Consider the following 13,299-nt stretch of genomic DNA (forward strand, 5'->3'; position numbering starts at 1 on the left):
TATCCGTGTAATGCATTTTTAATCCACTCCTCAATACACTGTTTATCACAGTACATGGCATACACTTATGCTAACAGAGAGAAAAATGCAATTGAAACATCCGATTCTGAATGGGATCATATTATTATAGTGTTAACGTTCCAAGACGGTCGGTAATGGAGGGGGTGCTAATATACAACGTTTGTATAAGCTGAATGGGTCGTGTTTTATGATATTCATTACTGCTTGATGCTCTGGCCCTAATATCTGACCACTTAAAGAATTTGAGAACTGATTTACAGAGTGCGACTGAAACCGGATACGCACACTTGCGTTTGAACTCTAAACGTGATAAAAACCAGAAGCAATTCTGAAGGGGAGAAAACGAAACAAAACAAAGACCCTGTGTGCCACACTGTACGTCCGTGTATGTTTCTGCTATGATACAATATAAGTGTATGGGTTTTAACAGGTTATTTCGATATAAAAACCAGAAGTAATATATTGTTCACACAAACACACACACACACACACACACACACACACACACACACACGCTCACACACACACACACACACACACGCACACCTCCCCCATGATTCCCGCCCCCCCCCCCCCCCAAGTTGGAATTACTTGTATGAAAATTTATAATATATTCCGTCAATGAATCACGTCTTAGTACAATGTTTGGCACCAACATTTCAAATGCAATCTGATTCCATAGTTTGTAAGTTTGCGGCGGGGGCGGCGGCGCGGCGGCGCGGTGGGACGGCTGCGGTAAGCGGCGCGCGGCAAGACCGATGGGATGTCGCGGCGGGACGGACGGGGCGGCTGCACGGAGGGGGACGACGCAATGGCGCGGGCGGGACGGCGGGGGGCGGGACGGAGGGGGCGGGTCGTGGCGGAGGCGGAGGCGGCGATCAGCAAACATACATGAGGATGAGTAAAAATAAAAAGAAAGGTAAGAGTCATATCTTGATTTTATTATTTCACAATCAGTGGACATAAGATACGCATATACAGAAGGTCACATTCAGAGGTCGTACGGCAAAATAGAGTTACTGTTTATTTAGTATAATTGTCATCATCAATGTCCTCATCACCACTGGTAGCATCATCATCATCGTCGTCGGCACTGTCTGCTTCGTCCAGATATTCATTGATCCAGGAACGATATTTGTTTAATCTGGAACGAATTTGTGTTCTAACATCTGTCTTCGGATCCACCGACTGTAGAATGTTTCTCGAGTTCATGCCTTTGTCAAAGTAGTACATGTATGTCAAAACTCGAGAGTACGTTTCTTTAAACAATTTCCATTTTAGAGCCTTCAGTCGTTTTTCGATGTCATCTTGAGACATATTCCTATTTCGAAAACGTTGTTTTTCTTGTCTTCAAAATAGTCACGATTTATATCGTATTCACGATCGATCATCTGACGTATGCCCTCGTTTTCGAGATCATTAGAGGTCTCTCCTTTCTCCTCGTCATTTTCACATGTATTCAAGCGCAGGTGTCGCTGCAAGTTTCTCCCGTCTTTAAAGACGACCCCACACGTATCGCAGGACTGCAGTTTCTTGACCTTTTTCAAAAATGGCTCTACATCATCGTCTTCGTCGTCAGCACTTTCGTAGGCGGGTATGCCTGGTAATTTCCTCTTAAATGCACCGTTTTGCATGATTTTGGATCCACTGTAGTAGCTGCACTCGCAGAGCTGTTTTTCCGATGCTAGTGACAAGTCGTCTGGAATGTTTGCTGTTGCGTCTACGCTTTTATATCGTTCAGGCACACAGGTTCCCGTCTCTAGGCCGTTAGGCCGAAGGCGTAACATTTCGGGCGTGGTAGGTTTGAGGTCCACCATGAGGTGTCCAAAGAGCCTACGGGTAGCTCCCTCGAAATATTTCATGAAATGACGAGTGTTTTCTGGATACATCTGTCGTGCCAATGTCAGAACGTGTTGCTTGTCGATGGGATTGTTGAACAGCGCCAGGTAATGACAATTTCTTCTCTGCGTCGGGTCTTTACTCTGATAGAGATTCTGATTGATGGCAATCACGGAGAGGTTTCTGTGATGACTCCCTTCTGTAAAAAGGTCCGTGATGCGAGAATCTTTATTGGCCGTAGACATCAGGTCATCTAACACGATGAGATTTCTAATTCTGGGATCCAAATAATGGTCGTTTTCCAAATTCGTAGGTATGCCTTGGACGAATTCCACTCGAACCGTTGCCCCAATGATGTCGTAAAGCGGTTGCCATCTTTTGTAGAGCCAGATAATCCGTTAGGGAGGTGGATTGATTCTATCATTCTTCAGTAGTTTGTACACCAAAAATGTTTTCCCACACGACGTGGGTCCCGACACGATCATCGTGAAAGGATGTAGCAATTCAAGTGGTGGTGGTGGTGGTGGTGGTGGTGGTGGCAGTGGTGGTGGTGGTGGTGGGGGCAGTAGTGGTGGTGGTGGTGGTGGTGGCAGTGGTGGGGGCAGTGGTGGTGGTGGTGGTGGTGGTGGTGGCAGTGGTGGTGGTGGATGACTGGTGTTTAGATGTCGCATCATGGCATCTCTCCTGGAAAATATCTTTTCACACTCAGGACACGAGCTCTGATACATTGTGACAGCGCCGCCGATTCAAATTGAAATGACGATGTCCGTCTTCCGTGGCTCCTTTTATACAGTTTAAAATTGCCTCTGCCGTTTCGAGGCGTTACGCTTGTATCCCCCACCACTTTGTTGTTGTTGATTATGTTGCCTTTGGCGTTTGAGTTGAGCTTTAGCCTGTTCCACCACCTGTTGCGTGGGAGAAGTCATAAGGACCGGAGGGTTGATGTTGTGTGACTCTTCGGGCTTCTTACTCTTCTTGTAATCTTTGTCGTACAGTTCCAAGAAGCTATCCAAGTCCATCCTTTCACCCGTCCGAGGAGATATCATACATTTACCTTGAGCTTGCAACTGATAATAGCGAGTCCATTTCTCTGTGTCGGGAACGTACAGTTTGTAGTTCATGATGATGATCAGAACCCGAAAGGCATAGGCTTGAGATGAAGTGTCACGACGACGGATCCGGCGATAAATGAAGAAGGGTGTCCCGTGGGGCTCTTTATATAGACGTGAATGACATCGGTGTTTTCTACTCTGCCTGTTAGATAATGATAGTGTGGAAACACAAAAGAGCGCTCTTGCTGTATATGTCACGACACTCGCTTCTCTTGCTGACGTCCCAGTTTTCAAAAGCAATCTCATGTATGTTTGCTGATCGCCGCCACCGCCACGACCCGCCCCCTCCGTCCCGCCCGCGCCATTGCGTCGTCCCCCTCCGTGCAGCCGCCCCGTCCGTCCCGCCGCGACATCCCATCGGTCTTGCCGCGCGCCGCTTACCGCAGCCGTCCCGCCGCGCCGCCGCGCCGCCGCCCCCGCCGCAAACTTACAAACTATGGAGTCAGATTGCATTTGAAATGTTGGTGCCAAACATTGTACTAAGACGTGATTCATTGACGGAATATATTATAAATTTTCATACAAGTAATTCCAACTTGGGGGGGGGGGGGGGGGAATATGGGGGAGGTGTGCGTGTGTGTGTGAGCGTGTGTGTGTGTGTGTGTGTGTGAGCGTGTGTGTGTGTGTGTGTGTGAACAATATATTACTTCTGGTTTTTATATCGAAATAACCTGTTAAAACCCATACACTTATATTGTATCATAGCAGAAACATACATGGACGTACAATGTGGCACACAGGGTCTTTGTTTTGTTTCGTTTTCTCCCCTTCAGAATTGCTTCTGGTTTTTATCACGTTTAGAGTTCAAACGCAAGTGTGCGTATCCGGTTTCAGTCGCACTCTGTAAATCAGTTCTCAAAATTCTTTAAGTGGTCAGATATTAGGGCCAGAGCATCAAGCAGTAATGAATATCATAAAACACGACCCATTCAGCTTATACAAACGTTGTATATTAGCACCCCCTCCATTACCGACCGTCTTGGAACGTTAACACTATAATAATATGATCCCATTCAGAATCGGATGTTTCAATTGCATTTTTCTCTCTGTTAGCATAAGTGTATGCCATGTACTGTGATAAACAGTGTATTGAGGAGTGGATTAAAAAATGCATTACACGGATATACTTAAAGATGTATTGTATCTTCAAAAGTAAGTATATATTATATTAAGAAACAAAAATCTTATTTCAAATAAATAAATATGTACGTTAGGGGCACACCGCTCTCCCCCTGCCCTATCCGCCCCCCTTCCCTACATCCAACACTGTGTATATATGTATATATATATATATTATCGTCATCGAGATGTGTGTGTGTGTGGGTGTGGGGAGGGGAGTAAACAAAATTCAAGTGGGCTCACACCTAGTTTAGATTACCGGGATGCGGATCAACGAAACGATTCACAGCTGACAGATATCACATTTCAATTTGACTCCCAGACTGTGGGGCCTTACATCGTATAAGATTAGTTGCTAAAATAATTCTCACAAGTATGTGGATTTTTCCTATGGATATTATTCTAATTTAGGTGAGTACAACATTGGCAAGACTTCCGAACGTTCCAGCATTCAGTTCATTCATAAATGTGTAATACAAATATCAAGGTATCATTTATTAACGTTTCACAACTCTTCATTCTTTCTTTATTTCTTCTCTCGTACACTTGTATTCAATGTTGGGTGCGACGAACGGTCTCTTTCATAAGCTGCTATATAATAACAAAGGGGGTGGGGGATATTAATTAACATACGTCTTTTAAGTAACCATTGTCTTCAAATACACATTTGGACAAACTACTGTATTGAGCATTACATCGGTTCTTAAAAGAAAAACTGGAATGTACAATGTAAGAGTGACGTCAGTATTACACCAATTCTTAAAATAAATGTGCCCACACCCTTCTAGAGGCGGGGCCTAGTGACGTCAGCATTGCATCAGTCAGTTCTTAAAATAAAGATGTATACACCCTTCAGGAGGCGGGGCCTAGTGACGTCAGTATGGCATCATCCCCTTTACTACGCAGATTGGCGGCCATCTTGGATGATGCAATAGTGAAATCGATATGCCCCATAGTGGGGCCCTTACTACTGTTAATGGTTTAATGCGTACGTGCGTAATACTTTAACATGCTCATATACCACGAAGGTTTCGAGCATGCCCGCCTAGGGTTCGGTCTCTGGGAAGCCAGGGGCCGGTCTCTGGGAAGCCAGGGGCCTAATCGGGGGCAGATGTTTTAGTGCGCTCTTCTGGGCACACCACCTGGCTACAATCGCCCTCTGTCTAGAACAGAGGTTGAAAGTACACAGTCCCCTATAGGGTGTATAACACCAAATCAAATCCCATAGCTTCTTCACATTTGAGACCCAAATCAGTAACGTTTTTGTCTTGGCGTACGTATAGACCAAAAAAATCTGCTTGTGCTCACCGACAACCCCCCCCCCCCCACACACACACACACCCCTCTCCCACTCCCACGCTGTCTTCACATATGAGCCTAGGGAGTTTAATTCAGTGAATATATTTAGTTAATAAATTTAATCGACAAAAACGTGATTCACAAATGAAATAAAAGCAGTTCTTTCAAGATCCTTATTGTTGTTCACACGATGTGTATAAGTACATTAGCCTGTCCAGTGGCGGATCCAGAAAATCCATTTGGGGGGGGGGGGGGGGGGGGAGCTCAGTGACATGAGGCGGAATGCCAATGGAATTTTGGGGGAGTTTTGGAAGAGATCGTAAAATAAATGAAAATTAATATATAAAATTATAACTGTCGCAAAATTTAGGGGTGGGGGGGCGGGACCCTGGAGTCTCTCCCCCCCCCCCCCCGATCCTAGATCCGCCTCTGCTGTCAGTGTGCATGGATATTCTAAAGTGACAGATTCTAGTTTTTAAACACTACAACATATCTTTCACTATGAAAGCCATTTTAAAATTGAAGTACATGTACTTGTACACCAGAAGTGGTTCTGGTGACCGGCCTCGGTGGCGTCGTGGTTAGGCCATCGGTCTACGGGCTGGTAGGTACTGGGTTCGGATCCCAGTCGAGGCATGAGATTTTTAATAATGATACCGACTCCAAACCCTGAGTGAGTGCTCCGCAAGGCTCAGTGGGTAGGTGTAAACCACTTGCATCGACCAATGATCCATAACTGGTTCAACAAAGGCAATGGTTTGTGTTATCCTGCCTGTGGAAAGCGCAAGTAAAAGATCCCTTGCTGCCTGTCGTAAAAGAGTAGCCTATGTGGCGACTGCGGGTTTCCTCTGAAAAACAGTGTCAGAATGACCATATGTTTGACGTCCAATAGCCGATGATAAGATAAAAAAAATCAATGTTGCATATACCATTTTTGCAATTTAAAAAAATTAATTTGATAAATATTTACAAATGAATTGAGAATATCAGAAGTGACGTGCTGTCAAGAGTGAGTTAAAGTTTGTTTTGTTTAACGACACCACTACAGCACATTGATTTATTAATCATCGGCTACCCATTCAAGTAAGTAACATGCGATCTTCTGTTGTTAATAGTGTTTGCATGCTTGGGTGTCGTTAAACATTCATTCGTTCATTCTTTCATTCTATTCTGCCCTAAGCCTTGAATTGAGTTATGATAGCAGAAGTAGTGCTTTGGATAAAATGGCGTTTATCGGTTTTTGCGCCTGAACTCATCATTTTATTACATTTACCACACAAACCCATACAAAACACAACACACCCACCCACCCACGCAAATCCACCAATCACAAACATACAATCACAGAAAATAATCTCTCTCTCTCTCTCTCTCTCTCTCTCTCTCTCTCTCTCTCTCTCTCTCTATATCTCTCTCTCTCTCTCTCTCTCTCTCTCTCTCTCTCTCTCTCTCTCTCTCTCTCTCTCTCTCTCTCTCTCTCTCTCTCTCTCTTAATAACAATGATTATACCCCGTCCCCTCTCTGTACAAAATACTCTTCAACTCCATAATTTACATTTAGATTATAATCTTCTTTACGGCCGATACAAATTGCATAAATTTGCCAGATGTTTATAATGAACGGTTCGCTCAGAGTACAATGTATGTAAAATCGAAGTGTACTGCCCACGTCCCATTTGTCTTCATTAATACAGTCACATCCGTGTTAAACAGCCACCAAAAGGTGTTAGTATCAGAACATGACCCATTGAATACAGGGGGCTGCTTAATATAGGACAGTTTATATTATCTGAACGACAAAACACATACTACACGATGAAGGCTGTATCTCTGCAGAGTCGAATGGTCATTTGGGAAAATGTTGGTTGATTCCATGAATCATCTAGTGTCTTGTCTGTAGTACTCAGGGCTTCTATATTATGGTATCCCCACTCCCATGGCTAGTGACAGGCCTCGGTGGCGTCGTGGTAGGCCATCGGTCTACAGGCTGGTAGGTACTGGGTTCGGATCCCAGTCGAGGCATGGGATTTTTAATCCAGATACCGACTCCAAACCCTGAGTGAGTGCTCCGCAAGGCTCAGTGGGTAGGTGTAAACCACTTGCACCGACCAGTGATCCATAACTGGTTCAACAAAGGCCATGGTTTGTGCTATCCTGCCTGTGGGAAGCGCAAATAAAAGATCCCTTGCTGCTAATCGGAAGAGTAGCCCATGTAGTGGCGACAGCGGGTTTCCTCTAAAAATCTGTGTGGTCCTTAACCATATGTCTGACGCCATATAACCGTAAAATAATGTGTTGAGTGCGTCGTTAAATAAAACATTTCTTTCTTTCTTTTTTCCCATGGCTAGTGATATTCAATGCTGGGCTAGTAAATAACTACTATTGCCATGCCTGACGGGTAGGGGAAAAAAAGAGTTGTCAAATGCTGCATTTAAGTCTTATTTTGTTAATATGAATATGGAAATACTGCGGCTTCGCAATTCATCTCATCATCATCCATGTTTGTAATCTCCAAAACAATATAAAAAATTCTTTGTCTCTGTTTTAAATGTTTTCGGCGTTTAACACCCCCCCCCCCCCCCCCAAAAAAAAAAACACACACAAAAAAACAACAACAACAAAACAAACAAACAACAACAAAAAACTTAAAGTAGGACTAGTGAATTTTTAATCGTGGCTAGTAAATTAAAAAAATAAAATAACTGATCTCATGGCTAGTGGATTTGATCAAACTTCTAGGAAGTCCTGGTAGTATAGAGGACATACACTCCCGAGAAATTTCATCCTTCTTGCACCGCCACAAAGATGACTGCCACCCCAGACTAGTCTACTAAATCAAAACTAAGACCTGACATCTGTGATGACATGCACTCGTGAATCACTGTCAGAGCAGTGATGATGTCAGCCCTGAGTTCAGCCAACTAACGTTCGCGAACTATTTGACGTTGCCATTTGGTTTACGTGATGCGCAATACAGTAGTCTTGCGGGTTATTATTTTGTTTCGCTGAACTCGGCCCAGGTGTTCGCAAAAGATGAGCATATCACGCCCCACAGGTGACTATATTATTTATGAGAATAAAAATGAGGCCTCTTAACACAGCTGGCTGTTCGATACAAGCGGTCATTACACCAGGCCTAAGTTCAGCCAGGGAACGTTTGCGAACTACTTGATTGGTTCCCAACGAATAAACCAGTCTGGCGGATGTTAGGTATCTCTACACAGATCACTTCCGGGTGAGAGTTCATTGATGACGTCCACTATAGTTCCTAATTGTGACACAAGGTATGGTTCACATATTCACTTCTAGGAAATGGTGAAGAATTAAGACAATATGTATGTTTAATGGTAAGCCTTCTGGCTGTAATTTGCCCATGGTATTTTGTAATATTGTGCATCGACCTTTTGGGACATGAGTGTATAGCGTAAGAGACAGCCGGAGTGAATCGGTTAATGAACCACATGTTCGGACCGGTACTACAGCCAGATGCGGTCATACAGCAAAAAACTGACACGGAAATGTTCTCAATTTTGGAGTGAAAATAAATGCTTATATAATGTATGTTCGCAATAGTGTATGTTGTTAGTGCCAACGAGAACCCATTCTATTGGCAATCTTCATTTGAAGTTAGGCAATTTAACATGGCTTTCAATGGCAGATGATATCTGTGTAGCGGTTGACTGAACGTACCTACGGCTAGACTGCTTGCATGTCTTCGATAGTAATTTTGTTTTTGTTGTTGTTGAGAGATTAGCTGTAGAGAGCTCATCTACGACGCGAAGGTTCCTAAGACCTATCGTCCTTGGTGAACCCGTGTGATCCAAATAGTGCTACAGGCCTGGGGCCCCTTTTCACAAAACATCGTCGGCCAAATTTACAAAGCCTATGTCTTACACGCGTGTTTTGTTTAACGACACCACTAGAGCACATTGATTAATTAATCATCGGCTATTGGAATGTCTAACATTTGGTAATTCTGACATAGTTTTAGAGAGGAAACATGCTACACATTTCCATTAGTAGCAAGAGATCTTTTATATGCATCATCCCACAGACAAGGTAGCACATACCACGGACGTTGACATACCAGTCGTGGTGCACTAGCTGGAACGAGAAATAGCACACTGACGGGGATCGATTCGGCGCCAGGCGCCAGCGCTTTACCGCTGGGCTACGCCCCGCCCCTTATGCTTCAAAAGAGGTTTACAAAAACACCCCCCTCCAGGTTGGACCCACGTATTTTCAGTAATTACCAAAGAAATAAAGACTAGTCCATATACTTTAAATACTTTTATTCATAGTTGCATAACAAATAGATAAACGTGAAAGTTAAAATACATTCAAAACACGACAGACAACTTTATATAAGCATCACGGTATAAACATTAGGTCCTCACTTACTTCACAACCATGTACTGACAAGTATCACAAATAGTGTGTAACAAGAACAAGGCAGAATTTCATATAATACTATAATAGACTAACCTGAGCAAAAGTTTTCGTTTTGGACTCCTTTGCCCCACCACAATCCATGCGCACCTCATTTGACAAAATATGTTGTCATTTTGAACCTTTGGTGTCAAAGTACCTTTGCTTAGACCCAATGTGAGGGTGGGAATAAAACTTACCATGACTCAAGTTTGGTTTTGGCCATAATTCAACAATTATGTAACGAAAATCTGGCGCTTTTGCAACCCGTTTCAACGCTTTATTGGCCATATTAATTTTGAATGCACCAATAATCGTTACGTAATTGTTGAACGGCCCCTTACCGATATGTTTTCTACCTTCTTTTCTTTCTCATAGTACAAAAAATAATATTAATACTATATTAAATAGCCTACATTCCGACCAACCCAATGCAAAAATTATAGAAAGGGTTGCAGTGAATGAAATATGTTTTAAGAGACTGTAAAACTATTAATAATAAATGATACACTACATATATAAAAATTGTATTAATAAGACCGTTTTTCTTAAAACAAAAAATGTAATTCTACATACCAATTTACAGTAAATAAAACACCAAATATGAAAGAAATTATATCTCTGAATTAATAGGACTCTTTTAGTTATATATAAAAAAATATTCGACATACCAATTTACAGTAAATGATACACCATATATGAAAAACATTGTATTTCCGAATTCATAGGACTGTTTTTGGTTATAAAATTTGATTCTAAATACCAACATTTTTTTAAAAAATCGTATATGCTGCCAGCAGAGTGTGCTACATAAATTATTTATTCCTTTGCTAAATTTAAAACATACAATGTTTAAATACAACGATCAATAACGGTATTAAACCATGTGTTGACATGGTAACACATTTTCGAATGTCAAAATACAGTTAATGGACAAAGATATATAAAAAACATAAAGAAAATGTTTAAAAATGTGAGTTAAAAAGTCAGTCATAATGGTATTTTAAAAAAAGCTGTGGATTAAATAGGCCAGTCGTTTAAACAGTGCATTGTGGGTATATTTATAAATATGTGTGAGGTAATTGTACAGAGATTAGAAAATCTGATCTTTGCCGACAGTGTATATATATTATCCATATTCGGAATTCTTCGCCCAATTCTATGATTCATACGTTGGGTGTATGGAAACAGAGCAGAGAAAGAAAAAAAGTTTTTTGATAGAGGAAACCCGCTATCGCCACTTCATGGGCTACTTTTTTTGTATTAGCAGCAAGGGATCTTTTATATGCACCATCCAGCAGACATGGTAGTACATACCACGGCCTTTGATGTACCAGTCGTGGTGCACTGGCTAGAACGAGAAATAGCCCAATGGGCCACCGACGGGGATCGATCCCAGACCGACCGCGCATCGAGCGAAGTATGGAAATAGAGTATGCTACATGATTGGTCGTTATACGGTTAAATATCATTTATTTTACATCGAGTTGCTTCAAAGCGCTTTTTAACGAATAAAAATTACTTGTAAGACCATCTAAAAACGAGTTGTAAGACCAATGATACATACAGATTCATATAGACTGGATGGACTGGATGCGGCGCGTGCGGCGCGTGCGTGCGGTTGGGCTAAAAATATCGAAATACATTAGTTTCAATGAGATCGTCTAGACTGGATGCGTGCGATGCGTGTGTCTGTAAAACGCATGCGGCCAGCCGCAATGAAAGCATCGTATAAGGTGTGTATGACCAAAACACAAACCGCAGACACATCAGACATAACAGTCGGACCGCACGCACGCTCCGCATCCACTCCATATGAGCTTTAACGGATACAACTGCATTATTCTATTGCTAACAAAAGGTCAGGACGTAGCGCAGTAGTAAAGCGTTCGCTTGATGCGCGGTCAGTTTAGGATCGATCTCCGTCGGTGGACCCATTGGGCTATTTATCGTTCCAGCCAGTGCTCCGTAACTGGTGTAACAAAGGCCGTGGTATGTACTATCCTGTTTGTGGGATGGTGCATATAAAAGATCCCTTGCTGCTTATCGAAAAAGAGTAGTCCATGAAGTGGCGACAGCGGGTTTCCTCCCTCAGTATCTGTGTGGTCCTTAACCATAATATGTCCGACACCATATAACGGTAAATAAAATGTGTTGAGTGCGTCGTTAAATAAACCATTTTTCTTCTTTTCGTCTTCCATTGCACATCGATCCACCGAACATTTTCAGATTTTAATTTTAATTGCATTGCTTAGCATTCGCATATACTAGACATTATTATATAGTTTAACAAGAACAAATATGGACATTAAAGGAATAAAAAGTAAAGACAGCATTTGTAAATTAAATTATGTAAATTTGAAGAAGCGGGTTTGTCATGGGAACAGTATTCTTTTTATTAGGGTTGCATGGCAACGAAAAGAAGTTGTTGAGATACGTCTGAGTAATCATGAATCATATAATAAGCTGAAGACTTCCGAATGAAGATTAATAGTCCAAAGTCCATTCCAGTGCACTTTGTCTGACGTACAAAAGCAAAAGTGCATTGCGAAATTACTGAATAATGAATTTTTTTTTATTGATTTTTTTTTACATTGAATCGTTAACTTTCAATCTTCTGAACTTAAAAACAAAATCTTAGTGTAATATAATAATAACAACAACAATAATAATAATAATAATAATAATAATAATAATAATAATAATAATAATAATAATAAGTATAATAATAAGTATAATAAGTATAATAACAATAATAAGTATAATAATAATAATAATAATAATAAGTATTATAATAATAATAAGCATAATAATAATAATAGTAATAAGTATAATAATAAGTATAATAATAATAATAAGTATAATAATAAGTATAAGTATAATAATAAGTATAATGATAATAAGTATAAAATATAGAATATATTTTTGATGATAAAGATGAATTACGTAAATGGTAAATTCATTCTATGTGTATATGTAGGGACGTAACTAGCGTGGGTAGGGGCGAGGACAGTTGGTCACATATACACAGGTTTTCCGAACATGTACTTTTTTAGTTTGAAAATCACCTCAGCTATTTAGGTCATCTGTCTAGGACAGTGAGTTAGTGGTTCGTTGTTAGTTGTCAGTGAGAGAGAAGTCTTTGTAGTAGCCTTTCACCTGCCTATCGAGTCGATAAACTCGCTCTGGGTAGGAGCCGGTACCAGGGTGCGAACCCAATACCTACCAGTCTTAACCACTACACCAGATCTTATCATGATTTTTTTAGTTGAGAGGAATGAATACAAAAATTTGTTTTATTTAACGACACCACTAGAACACATTGATTTAATAATCATCGGCTATTGGATGTCAAACATTTGGTAATTCTGACCAAAAAACCCGCTACATTTTGTTTTCTATTAGCAGCAAGGGATATTTTGTATGCACTTTCCCACAGACAGAACAACACAGGCCACCGTCTTCGATATACAAGTCGTGGA

This window comes from Gigantopelta aegis, chromosome 13 (assembly GCF_016097555.1).
Source record: "Gigantopelta aegis isolate Gae_Host chromosome 13, Gae_host_genome, whole genome shotgun sequence".
NCBI lineage: Eukaryota > Metazoa > Mollusca > Gastropoda > Neomphalida > Peltospiridae > Gigantopelta > Gigantopelta aegis.